At 38.0% G+C, this 12,361-nt stretch overlaps 1 long non-coding RNA gene across 1 annotated transcript in view; it reads right to left on the bottom strand.

Annotated features, from left to right (window-relative positions):
- Positions 1 to 11,770: 11,770 nt before the first annotated feature.
- LOC124794829 overlaps positions 11,771 to 12,361 on the bottom strand; it is a 121,351-nt gene continuing 120,760 nt past the window's right edge. Inside the window, exon 3 of the long non-coding RNA XR_007016619.1 lies at positions 11,771 to 11,818. This is a non-coding gene — a long non-coding RNA (uncharacterized LOC124794829). The remainder of the gene's footprint in view (positions 11,819 to 12,361) is intronic.

Here is a 12,361-nt window from a genome sequence, read left to right as displayed (position 1 = left end):
GAAGGAGTACTTTGAAGATCTATTGAATGCCACCAAGCGGGTAACTAACAGCGATGGAGAGCCTAAGGCAGCAGACAATTATAATAGTGGGGAAATTGATGATCTAACTTGGAATGAAGTGGAAGAAGCCATAAAGAGGATGAAAGGGGGCAAGGCACCAGGTTGGGACGAAGTAACAGTGGATATGATATGAGCAGCAGGAGAAGTATATTGTTGTATATTGTATTTTATTGGTCCTGTTGTCTACATAGCAGCTTATGCATAAGACATTGGACAAGTCAAGATATAAATATACAGTCTGAAAGTAATTTCAAGGCATACATATTTAAGCTTACAATAATACACTTTACATGTAAGTATTTATATAACACATTTCATAAATATAAATATTCTTCAATGGAGTAAAAGCAGTGATGCTGTAAATATGACTTTAGAGATTTTCCAAATGTATTGACCTCTGTGATAGCTTTTATGTTTTCAGGAAGTTTGTTATAAAGCTTAACTCCCATGTGAAAAGTACCTTTTTGGAACAGTGCTGTGCTGATTTGAGTCATATGTAAGTTTCTGTTTTGTCTGGTAAAGTGCTCATGTATATCACAGTTTTTTTGTAGTCTCTGGTCCTTGCCTATTACATTTAATTTAAAGAACAAAAGGGTTTCCATAATGTATACACATGGTAATGGGGGAATACCAGATTTCTTAAACAGGGGTTTCCAAGAGTCTCTAGGCTTGCACCCAAACAAGATTCTAATGGCCCTTTTTTGTAGTTTAAAAGTGCTATTAGCTATTTTAGAGTTTCCCCAGAAGGTGACCCCATATCTAAGATGAGAATGAAAGTACGCATGATATGCATTCAATACTATTATCTCACTACAGCATGGTTTTAATGAACAAAGAAGATAACATGTTTTGCTCAGTTCTGCATTGAGATATTCAATATGCTTATTCTATCTGATGTTACTCTGCAGCCAAAGTCCTAAGAATTTGGTTTCAGTACTGTTACCAACTGGTTCATCATTGATAGAGACTGATGGGATAAACATGTCCTTGTTAGGAACATTGTGGAATTTTAGAGCAACGGTTTTCTTACTGTTTATTACAAGCTGATTACTCTGTGCCCAGCTGCTAAGTTGTTTCGTGACCGTGTTTACTGTCTGCTATAACTGTTCGTCATTGTCTCCTTTTAGTAGAATCGTGGTGTCATCTGCAAATATGATTGATTTGTGTGCATCAATATTTAAGCTTAGATCATTTATGTACAGAAGAAACAGAAGGGGTCCCAATACGGATCCTTGGGGTACACCACATTTTATTTGTTTATAGTCAGATAAGTGATTAGATACAGTTTTTAGTTCAATATTTGTGTGCTTGACGCATACTGCCTGCATACGATTTGTCAGGAAGGACCTGATCCACTTGTTGGACAGACCTCGAATACCATATCTTTCTAGCTATGATAGCAGAATTTTATGGTCCACCATGTCAAAAGCTTTTGACAAGTCAATAAAGACTCCTATTGTTTCCTGTTTTTTGTCCATCAGGTTTAGGATGGAATTGATGCACTCATAGACAGCAGTTGTCGTTGACCTCTTATTTCTGAATCCATGTTGTTCATTACATAGGATGCTGTTTTTATTTATAAATTTCATAAGTTTCTCATACATAACTTTTCCCAGTACTTTAGAGATGCAGGAGGAAATTGTGATGGGTCTGTAGTTATTTACATTGTCTTTATCCCCTTTTTTATATACAGGAATAACTTTTGATGTTTTTAACACATCAGGGAAAGTGCCTGCCTGAAGTGAGCAGTCGCATAAATGTGTGAGTACTTCAATTAGGTTTGATGCGCTCTTCTTTAACATTGTTGCAGGTATACCATCAATACCTGCCGATTTGGAATTTTTTAGTCCTTTTATTGCTTTAGCTACTTCATCTTGTGAAACAGAACTGATGTACATTGATCCTCTACAAGCACTTATTTTATATTCATTTGCCTGGATGCTCTTAAAGTTTGATTGTAACATATTTTCAGCAACACCTGTGAAAAAGTTGTTAAATGTGTTGGCTACTTCTAAGGGGTTTGTTACTTTTTTTATTTTTATGTGACAGTGTTATATTTTTCCAAGGTTGTCTGTATTCTCCACATTCTTTTTTTATAACACTCCACATAGCCTTTGATTTATTAGCTGAATTATAAATGATTTCATCATTATGCATTATTTTTGCTGCTTTTATTACTTTTCTTAATATTTTGGAGTATTTTTTATAGTATGAACCCAGTGGCTATACAGAGTGCTGAGGGTGGTGTGGAAGGAGAACAGAATTCCTGAGGATTGGAAGAAAGGAATTATAGTCCCGATCTTCAAGAAAGGGGATAAAAGGAGATGTGAGAACTACAGAGGAATCACCCTGCTATGCCACTGTGGAAAAATCTATGAAAAGATCCTGGAGAAGAGAATAAGAAGCAGTATTGAAAGTAGACTGCAAGAGGAGCAGTATGGTATCAGACCGGGAAGATCAACAACGGACCTCATATTTGCGGTAAGGCAACTGCAGGAAAGGCACTATGAGTACGGGAAGGACTTAATCATGGCCTTTTTAGATATTGAGAAGGCGTATGACAGTATCTGTAGGGACAAGCTGTGGGATGTGCTGAATGCAGAAGGGATAGATGAAGAGATAACACGAAAAGTCAGAAAAATGTATGAGGGAAGTGAGAGTTGTGTGAAAGTGGGGAGGGAACGTACTGCATGGTTCAAGCTGGAAAATGGGCTGCAACAGGGAAGTGCACTTTCGCCTTTATTGTTTATTATTGTTATGGATGAAATCCTACAGCAAGTATCAGATGCAATTGGAGATCATAAAATGAAAGCAGTGCTTTTTGCCGATGACCTGATGTTATGGGGAAATTGCGAGAAGGAGGTGCAAGAGCAGTTAGATGTATGGGAGGCAACGGCAGCACAATATGGAATGCATTTCTCTGCAAAGAAAAGTGAAATAATTGTCACAACAAGGAAGAAGAATAGGCCAAATGTGGATATAACTTGTGGAGGGGAAAAACTACAAGTGGTAGAGAACTTCAAGTACCTGGGAAGCATGATTGAAAGTAAGGGGGGAAACGCAATAGAAATAAATGAAAGATGCACAAAAGCAGGGCAGTTCTACAAATGCATTAGGGGCTTATTTGGAGCAAGGAGGTGCCACAGAAATCCAAGGGAATTATATACCGAACCTACTTTGTCCCCATATTGGCATACGGAAGTGAGACATGGGTAATGCACAAAAGCGACCAAAGTAGAATACAGGCTAGTGAAATGAAGTTCCAGAGGAGCAGGTTGAGTGTAACAAGACGAGACAGATTGCGAAATGTGTATGTGAGGAAAAGACTAAAGGAGGAACCAGTACAGGACAGGATAGAAAAATCAAGACTGCAGTGATATGGACACATGAAGAGAATGGATGAGGGAAGAATTCCAAAGAGGATGTTTGATCTGCAACTGGAGGGGAAGAGGCCCAGAGGAAAACCAAGAGATAGATGGGTGAAGGGAGTGAAGGAATGTGTGACGAGAAGAGGAGAGAACTGGACGAAGGTGGAAGAGGGGGAATGGTGGAAAGACAGAACACGATGGAGAGGCTTGTGTTCCCGACAGACCCAGCCAGTGGCTGGAAACTGTCCAAGATGATGATGATGATGAATAATTTAGAATTATAAAACGTTTTTCAAGCTGGATTCTATATTTGTAAATAGGAGATTCCTAAAACCGCCTTATAATAATGGTTCATGTACTGTTGTGAATTGCTGTCCTGAAAAATTTTATTAGTTTGGTGCATAAGTTTATAGCATTTTTGTTTTCCATGGCGGTATTCTGGTTGCTATGGGTTTATTTATAACTGTCATTTTTTTATTTGTAGTTCATTATTGCTATTTGAGTTAACATATTGTCATTTTATCATTTGGAGGCAGTGAATGGAGCTGGAGAAATCTGAACATTTCTGACATTTTCATCTTTTTGAGTTCAGTAGTTGGGTGACAGCAGCAGAGGCAGCCAGAAACATTTGCAGGGGTGACAACAGTGGAGCCAGCCAGAAACATTTGCAGTGTATATGAGGATAATTCCAAAGGAGAGAGCATGCAAGAAAATGGTTTTCTCGTTTTAAGGAGGATCTCTTGACATTAGTGACCCTCCACATTCAGAAAGATCTTCAGGGTTTGATGAAGACCGTTTATACGCATTAATCCACAATGATCCACATCAGTGTACTCGAGAACTGGCAGATGTGGTGAATCATGATCGTTCCACCATCTTGCAGATGCAGTCTAAAACAACAACTAGAAGGAATAGATGAAGTGATGCTACTTCACAATAATGCCTGCCCATATTCTGCTAGGCTGACAAAAAACCACTAAACAGGAGTTGGGTTGGGAAGTCATTCCTTCCCACCTTATTCGCCTGTTCTTGTGCCCTCAGACTTGCACCTTTACTGCTCTCTATTGAATAACCTTCAAGGAAGTTCCTTTCTGCATGAAAATGCACTCCACACATGGCTTGACAAGTTCATCATATCAAAACCATATGATCTACTGTCACAGAATCGAAAACTTACCCTAGAGTTGGCAGACTGTTGTAAATAGTGAAGGAGAATATATTATTGATGACTAAAGTCTCTGTTATGCGTACCTGTTGAGTTTATTAAACTTAAGGAGAAAAGCTACGAACTTATGCACCAAACCAATACACAATCTAGTCAATAGTGAAAACTTGGAGTTTATGGCAAATATTAGAATGTAACGCAACACAATTTCAATTTCAAAGCATTATGTAATTTCAGAGTTCACATCATCTTCTTATGCCTGTTTTCATATAGCCACTCCCCTCCCAAAACTGACAGTTTGCGGTCAGCCAATTGCAGTAAACATCCGTATGCCAGATGGCACAAAAGTCCACATCCAACCCATACACCATTAACATCTCTATGTCAGATCATGTTAGGCTAGTATATGGATAAATTATATAAATCAGTTTGCATTAAAAGTTTGTGACTGGCACTTACTAAGATAACATCAATATGTTGAGCCCTGTGAAAATCTGTATATTTTTAACCTAAAGCTCACATTTTTGGGTTAGTTAAAGTGACATTTAGTGCCTCAACATAATATGTGCAATAAGTACATTGTAATGAGTATGAAGTAAAGTAAAACCATTTTCCTGAACATCTCAGGTAAAACTGTATACTTGTGACTTCAGTGTGCTAATATTCCACTACCAATATTCACAAGGCAGGGTTATTAATTATGTGATTATTGTACTATTTCATGTGCACTTTTCCAATCATATTTCTGTCAATATACATTTATTTTGCCTGTGTGAACTTTAACTAAATCCGTGTTGTTGCTTGGAAGTTGGATGATTTTCCTCCTTTATCGGACTACAAAGAAGGAGAGATGCTTTCAATTACCTGTGAACTGTGAAACCAGAACTAGCCACCAACTACAATACAGCACAAATATATTGAGATAAACAAGCTTCAAAACTTATTTTGTGTCCAGTTTACATTATTTGAATATCTCCTTCCTGATGTCTGTCCTCAGTATATTCTTTCAGTTCCACAAGAAATAAGACTTCAAGATTATTCAGAATCAAATGTGACAAAGAAACTGGAAAGAGGGATGTCACACACACAACAAAAGAATGCTGTTCTAAATATCAACACTGCATTCACCTTATGCAATCAAATCTGCTACTGCTGAACACAGTATGTCCATTGGATATTCAATGGAGTATAACAAAACAATAATTGTGGCCTGTCAACATAATTTTGGGGCTCCATTATTAAATAAGCCATGGAAATATGCATGGCAGATAGTGGCTAACAGTTAGGTAATGTATGGAACACTATCATTTCCGTGAAATATTAATAAGAGAACACAAAAATTGAAATACCAGTTTTTTTTATTAATTATGCAAGGAGGCCAATGAAACTTAAACAATTTGAAAGGTACTTTGCTATAGATGTGCGCAAGGAAAAACTCATGTCTGCACTTACCCATTAAGAGTGGTAAAAGAACATAAATACTTTCATATTCATAACTCTGATGATATCTTCTCTACCAGGCATTAAAATCTTCTGCACGTGAACACTGAAAATTTGCCCACATACCGATCAGCTGCTATGGTAGAAATGACACACCAAAGTAACAATGTTTCATGAAATTGCATTTTGAAGATGTTCATGTTTACATGATTCATTTGCAGCAACACACATGTACCGGGCAGCTACAATGCAACGACTGCTAGCTCAACGATGTTGTCACCAGTGGAAATCAAAATATCATAGTAATGAAGTCTGCAAATAATGTTGTATATTGGCATCATTCTTTCACTTATTTTTCAGGTAAGAGTAACTTTGTGGTCATTTGCTGCTTCTACCAGAAAATTTGAAGTTGTTGTTGTTGTGGTCTTCAGTCCTGAGACTGGTTTGATGCAGCTCTCCATACTACTTTATCCTGTGCAAGCTTCTTCATCTCCCAGTACCTACTGCAACCTACATCCTTCTGAATCTGCTTAGTGTATTCATCTCTTGGTCTCCCTCTACGATTTTTACCCACCACGTTGCCCTCCAATACTAAATTGGTGATCCCTCGATGTCTCAGAACATGTCCTACCAACCGATCCCTTCTTCTAGTCAAGTTGTGCCACAAGCTCCTCTTCTCCCCAATTCTATTCAATACCTCCTCATTAGTTATGTGATCCACCCATCTAATCTTCAGCATTCTTCTGTAGCACCACATTTCGAAAGCTTCTATTCTCTTCTTGTCTAAGCTATTTATCGTCCACGTTTCACTTCCATACATGGCTACACTCCATACAAATACTTTCAGAAACGACTTCCTGACACTTAAATCAATACTCGATGTTAACAAATTTCTCTTCTTCAGAAACGCTTTCCTTGCCATTGCCAGTCTACATTTTATATCCTCTCTACTTCGACCATCATCAGTTATTTTACTCCCCAAATAGTAAAACTCCTTTACTACTTTAAGTGTGTTATTTCCCAATCCAATTCCCTCAGCATCACCCGACTTAATTCGACTACATTCCATTATCCTCGTTTTGCTTTTGTTGATGTTCATCTTATACCCTCCTTTCAAGACACTGTCCATTCTGTTCAACTGCTCTTCCAAGTCCTCTGCTGTCTCTGACAGAATTACAATGTCATTGGCGAACCTCAAAGTTTTTATTTCTTCTCCATGGATTTTAATACCTACTCCAAACTTTTCTTTTGTTTCCTTTATTGCTTGCTCAATATACAGATTGAATAACATCGGGGATAGGCCACAACCCTGTCTCACTCCCTTCCCAACCGCTGCTTCCCTTTCATACCCCTCGACTCATAACTGCCATCTGGTTCCTGTACAAATTGTAAATAGCCTTTCGCTCTCTGTATTTTACCCCTGCCACTTTCAGAATTTGAAAGAGAGTATTCCAATCAACATTGTCAAAAGCTTTCTCTAAGTCTACAAATGCTAGAAACATAGGTTTGCCTTTCCTTAATCTTTCTTATAAGATAAGTCGTAGGGTCAGTATTGCCTCACGTGTTCCAACATTTCTACGGAATCCAAACTGATCTTTCCCGAGGTCGGCTTCTATCAGTTTTTCCATTCGTCTGTAAAGAATTCGCGTTAGTATTTTGCAGCTGTGACTTATTAAACTGATAGTTCGGTAATTTTCACATCTGTCAACACCTGCTTTCTTTGGGATTGCGATTATTATATTCTTCTTGAAGTCTGACGGTATTTCGCCTGTCTCATACATCTTTCTCACCAGACGGTAGAGTTTTGTCAGGACCGGCTCTCCCAAGGTTGTCAGTAGTTCTAATGGAATGTTGTCTACTCCGGGGGCCTTGTTTCGACTCAGGTCTTTCAGTGCTCTGTCAAACTCTTCACGCAGTATCATATCTCCCATTTCATCTTCATCTACATCCTCTTCCATTTCCATAATATTGTCCTCAAGTACATCGCCCTTGTATAGGCCCTCTATATACTCCTTTCACCTTTCTGCTTTCCCTTCTTTGCTTAGAACTGGGTTTCCATCTGAGCTCTTGATATTCATGCAAGTGGTTCTCCTTTCTCCAAAGGTCTCTTTAATTTTCCTGTAGGCAGTATCCATTTTACCCCTAGTGAGATAAGCCTCTACATCCTTACATTTGTCCTCTAGCCATCCCTGCTTAGCCATTTTTCACTTCCTGTCGATATCATTTTTGACACATTTGTATTCCTTTTTGCCTGCTTCATTTACTGCATTTTTATATTTTCTCCTTTCATCAATTAAATTCAATATTTCTTCTGTTTGAAGTTAAGTTCTTAATTTTTAATTTCTTCATTTTGAATAGCTACCACTACTGATTTCCTTTATTATACTGAAACTATATTTGTTTTAAGATATGCTTAGTTTAAGTGAAACAATAATGACGTGGAATGACTCTGCTTACACACTATTAAATAAATTTGTGACTAAATCTTATGACCAAATACTGGCCATCCACAGATGAGTTCAGATAATAACAGAAGCCTGTGACAGTGTTTGCAGATGATGCACTTACGGAGAGGAAGGGGATGGCATTTAGTAACATGTTAGAGGCTTCCAGATGGTCAACGGATAGTGTAAAAATTAGCAGGTGATTCTAAATGAGAATAAATATAGTGTACTGCAGTTAAGAAGATGAAAAATCCAATATCATTTAACTACACCATCATCAGTGTTTAGTCACTAGAATGAGCCCCAACCTTCAAATTCCTAGGAGTGTCTGTCCAGAGGGATTTAAGGTGGAGCGATGACAAACATTTTGCAGTCGGCGATCTCATAAGCCAGTCATATTTATTTTAAAAAATTGTGACAGGTTTAATTCACGCTCAAAAGAGAGCATGCGCAAAAGCCGATCAACTACTGAGTATTGAGTGTCATGCTCTGATCCTTATGAAGTTAGATCAGCGGAAGAATTACACAGTCAGTTCAGTAAGTTCTTGGGATGAATTTATTCACCAGAAACTACTTCCCATGATTTGCTCAAGACTAGGAAGACAGAGAACAGGGATGGCTTTAGCGAGTAGCAACAATCAGGGTAGCTGAGTTCCACAATTCCACTGCTCACCAAGTAATGTGGTCAGTCTGCCACCACTATATTTAAGCTTGTGCAGAATAAATTGTGGAATGGGGAAAGCCTTCTTCAGTCTTTGATGGATCATCTGAAGATGACTGACGGTGTCCAGTTGAAAAATTGTGTATTTAGTTAAAGACAATTGGCAGCAGGCCCAAAACTTCTTTGAAAATTCTGTTCACCATAAAAAATTTAAATTCAAGTTCACCATAAAAATTTTAATTCATGTCAAATGTCCATCTGATTGCATCTATGCAGAAAATGTTTGAAAGTTTTTCTATGCTGCTAGTCAGAGAAATGGAAGATTAACTTCGTTTTGAATGATTAAGGAGAGAAGCAGAGTTCTGGAAAGAACTTAAACCCAAAAAGTGTCAAAAGATATACTGAATTTGAAGATGGCTTTTAAGCAGTGTTGTTTACAAGAAAGATAGATGAGATGTACTAAAGTTTCTTCAGTTACCTTCATGAATTTATGGAATGACTGTGGAAAGAAAGTACTTATTTGGCTCAGCTCCTTGAAGGAAGCTTGTGAGGGACTACAACAGTTGCTTCAGGCTCACAGTTATGAGAGGCAAGGAGGACCACATAAGTAAAGAAGCGATGAGATAAAGAAAATGTATGGATGGTCAATTTCACCACATAATTAAAGAAAGAAGAGGTGATGCATGGATATATGAGCAATTGTTTTAGATGGGACCTGTCAAGAGTATAAAGATGATAAAAAGTGAAATGCTACATAGAAACCAAATAGGTGTGAAAGAAACAATGTCCAAGTTAAAAGTGGATATTGAATGATTGACAATAAGACCATTGCTCAACTGAGGAAGAATTTTATGATTAACTGTTAGAAAATTACGGAAAAATCCTATGTTTCCTTGTGTCAGTTTCATCGTTTCAGGTACGGATACTGTCAGTAGTAAACCAATCCACAAGCAAATATCATTAAGAATGAGAGTAGTGGAAGATGCTTATGATGTGGTAACATTGGTTGTACCTGAACTGATCTGAAGATGAGTCATATATTAGGAGCCAAATGGCTAGTGGAGAGTAAGGTGGAATAAGATTTCAGTGACATGCATTGGAATTAAGAAGGGTGTGGGAAAGAGTGTATTTAATTTTAAACAGTAGCCAATGGTGTGGAAAGAATACATCTGATTTATAAATATACAAGTTGAGAAATTTTGTGAAGGCAGCATAGCAGGAATCAGAGAACAAACCAAGATCATTTTTAAGTGATGATAAACATGCCAGCATAGTACAAAACACAAGTTCGCAAATAGTGACAAAATTAATGTTACCTCCTCATTTACATATGAGGACCAGTCACAAAAAGAAAAACACACACACACACACACACACACAAAAAGACACAGACACACTTGAAACCCATGCCTATCAATTACATTCTTCATGCTATCCTGTTTATCTGTCTAAAAAACTGAGTCTGTATCTCTCATTAATGGCAGCGATGTTTAGCTCAGGAAGACAAAAGGAGGTGAGAAAATCTTTAAACAGATCTTCAGCATATTTTCCAGAAACAAGCATTATACTGTGTAAGTTTACTGTACAATAACACTAGTGTTTTATTATTCGCTATCTCACATTTTTACCAACTCCTGTTTTATCTTACCTGTATAATCATTTTGCTATGTGGTATTACTTAACAGGTACAACTTTTTAAACATTTGTAATTTCTTAGGGTTCCAGAAATGAACAGAAAAGTTAACAGAGCTGTGCAGTAATTTTAAAAAAATGAAAAATTTGTTAATTGGGATGTTGATGAAACAATGAGACCACACCTTGCTTTTTATGACTTATTACACTATACCATGCATGAAAAGAGTGACAGTGCAGTGAGAGTCGCAATGCATGTTGGATCTAAAGATCACACAGAGGGTGAACAAAAGATAATGGCAAAATGCACTTGGTATTAGAAACAAGGAAAACCTAAGTGTAATACCATTTATTACCAGTTCTTCGTCATTCACCAGCCATGGCTGAACAGACTGCATCAAAGTTACAATCAAGTGATTTACAATATAATGAATTACAGAATAATATCTAAACTTTACACAGGTAATGTATATAGACTATGTCATGTTCACTGTGTCCATTCGTTTTCTTCACAGTCAAAGAATTCTTGGACCGAATATAGTGGGCATTGTTTTAGGCCTTCAGCAATTTGTTTCTTGAAGTTGTCCAGTGGAAGGGTCTGCAATTCAACAGATAGTTTGTTGAACATCCTCACAGCGATCACTGGAACACTGTCTCTTGCTTTGTACAGTTGGCAGGTTGGTAGATTTATGTCTTCTTTCCAGCAGGTATTATGTTTATGGACATTATGCCTCTTGCTTAGGTGTCTAGGTTTTCCTTTGTGTGGATGAGGCATAATAATACATCGTGGCTATAAACAGTCCCTACCCCCATGAACCATGGACCTTGCCGTTGGTGGGTAAGCTTGCGTGCCTCAACGATACAGATGGCCGTACCGTAGGTGCAACCACAACGGAGGGGTATTTGTTGAGAGGCCAGCCAAACGTGTGGTTCCTGAAGAGGGGCAGCAGCCTTTTCAGTAGTTGCAGGGGCAACAGTCTGGATGATTGACTGATCTGGCCTTGTAACACTAACCAAAATGGCCTTGCTGTGCTGGTACTGCGAACGGCTGAAAGAAAGGGCAAACTACAGCCATAATTTTTCCCAAGGGCATGCAGCTTTACTGTATGGCTAAATCATGATGGCGTCCTCTTGGGTAAAATATTCTGGAGGTAAAATAGTCCCCCATTTGGATCTCCGGGCGGGGACTACTCAAGAGGACGTCATTATCAGGAGAAAGAAAACTGGCGTTCTACGGATCAGAGCGTGGAATGTCAGATCCCTTAATCAGGCAGGTAGGTTAGAAAATTTAAAAAGGGAAATGGATAGGTTGAAGTTAGATATAGTGGGAATTAGTGAAGTTCGGTGGCAGGAGGAACAAGACTTTTGGTCAGGTGAACACAGGGTTATAAATACAAAATCAAATAGTGGTAATGCAGGAGTAGGTTTAATAATGAATAAAAAATAGGAGTGCAGGTAAGCTACTACAAACAGCATAGTGAACGCATTATTGTGGCCAAGATAGACACGAAGCCCATGCCTACTACAGTAGTTCAAGTTTATATGCCACCTGGCTCTGCAGATGATGAAGAAATTGATGAAATGTATGATG

Source organism: Schistocerca piceifrons, chromosome 4 (assembly GCF_021461385.2).
Source record: "Schistocerca piceifrons isolate TAMUIC-IGC-003096 chromosome 4, iqSchPice1.1, whole genome shotgun sequence".
Lineage (NCBI taxonomy): Eukaryota > Metazoa > Arthropoda > Insecta > Orthoptera > Acrididae > Schistocerca > Schistocerca piceifrons.
The sequence above is the reverse complement of the archived record's forward strand: the minus strand, read 5'-3'. Positions and strand labels throughout refer to the sequence as shown.